At 43.5% G+C, this 4,821-nt stretch overlaps 1 long non-coding RNA gene across 1 annotated transcript in view; it reads left to right on the top strand.

The window, feature by feature from the left end:
* Positions 1-280: 280 nt before the first annotated feature.
* Positions 281-4,821, top strand: part of LOC145721664 (uncharacterized) — a 41,345-nt gene continuing 36,804 nt past the window's right edge. Inside the window, exon 1 of the long non-coding RNA XR_014145498.1 lies at positions 281-850. This is a non-coding gene — a long non-coding RNA (uncharacterized LOC145721664). The remainder of the gene's footprint in view (positions 851-4,821) is intronic.

Genomic DNA, 4,821 nt, shown 5'->3' with positions numbered 1-4,821 from the left:
CAATAGGGGCGGGCGGGCCCCTCCACGCCACAGGGCAAAACACCATCATCTGTTTCCACTGCATCCCTAAAATGAAGTCTCCAGATACTATCGTAGCGAGGAGGACGTGGAGGAGCCGAAAACGACTCCGGACCACCGTCCTCATTCGCTCCTTTCTGGGAACAGGGACGTGGCGGCCAGCCCTGGAAGTGGCGGACGCTGCGTGCCGCCCGCGAGCTTCGCCGGCTCCCCCCGGGCGCGGGAGGCAGCGCGGCGGCGACGGTTGACGCCGCGCCCACGCCGACGACTCGGCGCCCCTGCGCCCCGCCATCCCCCGCGCCCCGTGGCCGTGGCGGGAAGTAGCGCCGTCCGCGCGCGGAGGCAAACGCCCGGGCGGCGCGGGGTGAAACGCCCAGGCACGCGGCACGATCGGGCGCCCGTGCCATGACGCGTCCGCAGAAACGCGGCGGTGCCGGCCCTCGGCTCCCGGAGTCCAGGCCGCCGTGGCTCCGGAACTCCGCGGCCGCCCCGCCTCCGCTCCTGGAAGTGGCCGCTCGGCGGGAGCAGGCAGCCGGGGAGGCCGGCGGCTGGGCCCGGGGCGGCCGAGGGGGCGGTGGCTCCGACACCGGGGAGTCTCCGCGGGGCCTACGTCCCGAGCTGTCTGGCGTGAGCCGGGGCAAGGCCAGGCCCCATCTGCTCCGTCGAACTGGACAGCAGGTGCCACAGGTCGGGCTGCGGAGCACGGTGTGCGGAGCCGCCAGGCTGCCTGACTGGCGGGAGTCGGCCTGGGGCCCCTCCCCAAACTCCACTGCTGGGCCCTCTGAGCCTTGGGTCTTTCCACTGTGAAGTAGGATGGTTGTGAGGATTGCAGGTGAGATAATGCAGGTAAAGATGCCCCACGTTTAGCATACATAGTAAGTTCTCCAAAATAGGAATAAAAAGGGACACACTCTTCATACGTGGATGGACCTGAAAAACTTTGTGCTATGGGGGAAAGGTAAACACAAAAGGCCTTAGTCTGTATGATTCCATGTATATGAAATTCTAGAAGAGGCAAAACTATGGTGACGGAAAGCATTTGGCCTGGGATGGGATGCAAAGGAGCAGGAGAGAACTTTTTGAGGGTGATGGAACAATTCCCTATCTTGATAAGAATGGTGGCTATAAGACATGTAGTTGACAAAACTTATCTCACCGTTGTCTCCACATGGGTGAATTGTAGTATATCCAGATTACACCTCAAAAAAAGAGGGGAGAAAAGAGTTAAAGTAGTTGCTAGGGATAGTTGAGGAATAAGGGACGTGATGGTTTACAACATCTGAGACCTAAATGTGTGCTCTGAATTGAGGGGCTCCTCCTCCCCTAAGAATCAGTGAACACCACCACTAGGAATAGCTCAAGTCCTAGAGGGATACACTCTACCAGACCCAGTTTATGTGCCTCCCCAGATTTGCTCAGTCCCACCCCCAGGCCCCCTCTTAACTTCGTGCTCAGGGCAGAGGCCTGGCCCCTGCTTCCATGGCTTCCTCTTGGGACAGCCTACCGGCCCTGTTGAGGGTCAGGCTTCAGCACTGCCTCTCATACCATGGTTCTGAGGTAGAAGCCTCTGGCTCCTTCCATCAGTCCCAGACTCGGGTGAAAAACCTTGAGGTTCAACATGCTCTTGCTTCCCAGGCAATAGCGTGGACAGGTCATGTGGCAAACCCAGAAGAGCGGAGCATTAGAGTCCCAAGATGCAAATTTGCACCAAAAAGGACAGGAAGTAAGAAGTAGCCAGCATATAAATTCCTCTCCTTTTTCTCCATAGACAGGTCTCAAGACAAGATGGTTTTGTATGGTTTGTCTGGAAGCGTTCCTTTGGGACTGAGCAATCAGCTCTACTTTTTAGTGAAGTTGTTTTCAGCTCAGTGATGTATTGCTTTGTATTTGCTTCCTTTGCATTTCCCTTTACCCTGCCCTGGGATTTTACCTCCTAATAAAGTTTTAGCACTTAAACTTGGCCTCAGGCTCTGCTTTCTAAGGTAATCCTTTAGCAGCATTTGGACTTTAGGTCTGTGCTTTACTGAAAATTTCACAGCCACGATAACAAACAATTAAGGTTATTTTTGGCTCTGGCTTACTGTCTTGTTAACCCTAAACTACTTTAAAAGGCAACCAGTTAAGATCAATACTGAATACATAAATTTATATATACATGCCTCTGTTTAAAGCTGGTAGAGATAAAAGTTTGCTTTTCCATTTATTGGTTCCTAATGTCTCAAAGAAAATTCCTAGAGCACAGAAACTTACATGTTTTAAACATTTGGAAGCTTAAAAAACTTGAAATGCATGTAGGTGCAAAAGAAATATATGTATATTTCAAATATATTCACAGAATGTTTTCCATCATGATCATGAAGTTACTAGTTGGGGGTGTCTAGTTATGTTTTTGGTTTATTCATAAAGCCATGTTCTGTCTTCCCTAAAATTTTATGTAAAAGCCTTTTGAAACAACTTTTTCTGGAATGCTTTGCAAAACAATTTTTCTTTGCATTATTTTAATTATTGAAGATTTAAGTAAGTTTGTATTTTTAATGATAACAGCCACTTGCTTTGTGGCCTGTGTTTTGCAACTTTGTCAGACGTTTCTCTTCCCTCCCACCTGGCTTGCCAACCATCTGTAACTTGATCAACAGTTACTTGAGATGGGACTGGTCAGGGTCATATGTTAAAAAGGACATTTCCACTTTCTTGACCACAAAATCCTTCCTTTCCTGGCCACTTAAATACTGTTACATAGTCTACAAACACGTGGATTTGATGATCTTCTGCTACATTAGTTGGCAAAGGTCACACTTGCAAATCTGCCTTTCTCTTGGCACAGTATTTATTCTTTTTATTGCTTATAATGTGGCCTATCAGAGTGTTAAAAATTATTTTTTTAAGAAAGATTTTATTTATTTGACACAGAGTGAGAGAGGGAACACAAGCAGGGGAAGTGGGAGAGGGAGAAGCAGGCTGCCCACTGAGCAGGGATCCCGATGTGGGGCTCGATCCCAGAACCCTGAGATCATGGCCTGAGCCGAAGGCAGACGTTTAGCTGACTGAGCCACCCAGGTGCCCTAAAAAATTATTTTAGAAAAAATGTTCTGCCTTCATCTACATCATCATAGTGAATTGATTTTTGCAGAGGAAACTTTGTCATCCTGTCATATGAACAATTTTTAATCTTTGCCTTTGAAAAATCTGCATTTCTATTTGGGATTAATTTCAATTACAAGCAAATGTGAAGCCAGGCTGTACACAGAAGTTATGTAAACACATTTTCACAAAACAAAAAATTATTTAAACATATCTTCACGTTACAGTATTCAGTATCAGAGGACATCCCATTAAGCAAATGTGAGCTACTCTTTAAGTCCTAGCACTTGATTCTTTTCAAATATGTAAAGGCAGATGATGTTCTAGCAAATGCACAGATTTTATATATACAAATGGATGTTGCCCCCTTCAGAATAGGTCATAAGCTTGCTGCAATTGTATTTCCATTACTCAAACATTTAAAAATTTCTTTAGAAACTTGCCACAAGAGACGAGTAACATTTCTTTAAATGACATCATCCCATCAGTGATAGAAAATCTTCCTCCTCTGAGATTAGATTTAATTTTTAGAAATACCCAAAAGTCATTTGAAACCAGACCAACCTTAGTAACATTGTTTAGCAGGAGAAAATTCAACAAGAAAGAATAAAAATAAAGTGAACTGAGTAATGCTTAAATTAACTTTGAGAAAAGAAGAATTAAAGATTGAAGCAGAAATCAGTGAATTAGAAAACAAACCAAAAACACAATTATTGATCAATTCCAAAAGTAATTTTTTTTGGAAAAAATAGGAAGAAAGTAGAGAAATATCTGGCAAACCTATTTAATAAAAAAGAGAAAGTATAAATTAAAAAGGAGAAAGACATAATAGCTATGGAAAAGTTTTTGGGTTTTTTTTTTTAATTATATGAGAATACTATGTGTAGTTAACTACATGCTGTTAGATTTTTTTTTTTCTGGAAAAACATAAATCACCCACATTGAATCAAGAAATAGAAAAAATTAAGAAATCAAAACCAGAGAAGAAATCAAAAAAGGTTCAGCCCTGTAGGCAAATCTTTGCAAATTTTTAAGGACATATAATTCTCTTTCTAAATACATAAAGATATAACAATTTAACCCATTTTATGAAGCAAATAAAATTATTATAAAGCCTGTCAAAAATATTACAAAAGTACACTCAGAAAATACAAACTCGTAAGAAATTCAATGTCAAAATTCCCCTTGAAAATATGACAAAATCAGGGGCATCTGACTGGCTCCACTGATGGAGCGTGTGACTCTTGATCTCGGGGTTGGGAGCTCGAGCCCCACATTGAGTGCAGAGATTACTTAAAAAAATAAAATCTTGGGGGCGCCTGGGTGGCTCAGTTGGTTAAGTGTCCAACTCTTGGTTTCAGCTCAGGTCATGATCTCAAGGTCATGGAATCGAGCCTGTGTCGGGCTCCACACTCAGCAGAGTGTCTGCTTGAAGATTCTCTCTTCCTCTCCGTCTGCCCCTCCCCACCATGCTCTCTCTGTCTAGAATCTTTAAAAATAAATAAATAAAATCTTTTTTAAAAAAAGAAAATAGCAAATTATTTTCAATGAAGCTAAGTAATTTTTAACATGATCAGGTAGATTTTGTCCTAGAAATGCCAGGAATTTTAATAATACAATAATTGAAGTAACAAATCATACATTTAGGTCACATATGAAAACCCCTATCATGTTAATAGGTGATAAAAATCTAACATTCCTGATGAAAACAACAAAATTTTT

The sequence above is a fragment of the Leptonychotes weddellii genome, chromosome 5 (genome assembly GCF_054177405.1).
Source record: "Leptonychotes weddellii isolate Sample4059 chromosome 5, ASM5417740v2, whole genome shotgun sequence".
Lineage (NCBI taxonomy): Eukaryota > Metazoa > Chordata > Mammalia > Carnivora > Phocidae > Leptonychotes > Leptonychotes weddellii.
The sequence above is the reverse complement of the archived record's forward strand: the minus strand, read 5'-3'. Positions and strand labels throughout refer to the sequence as shown.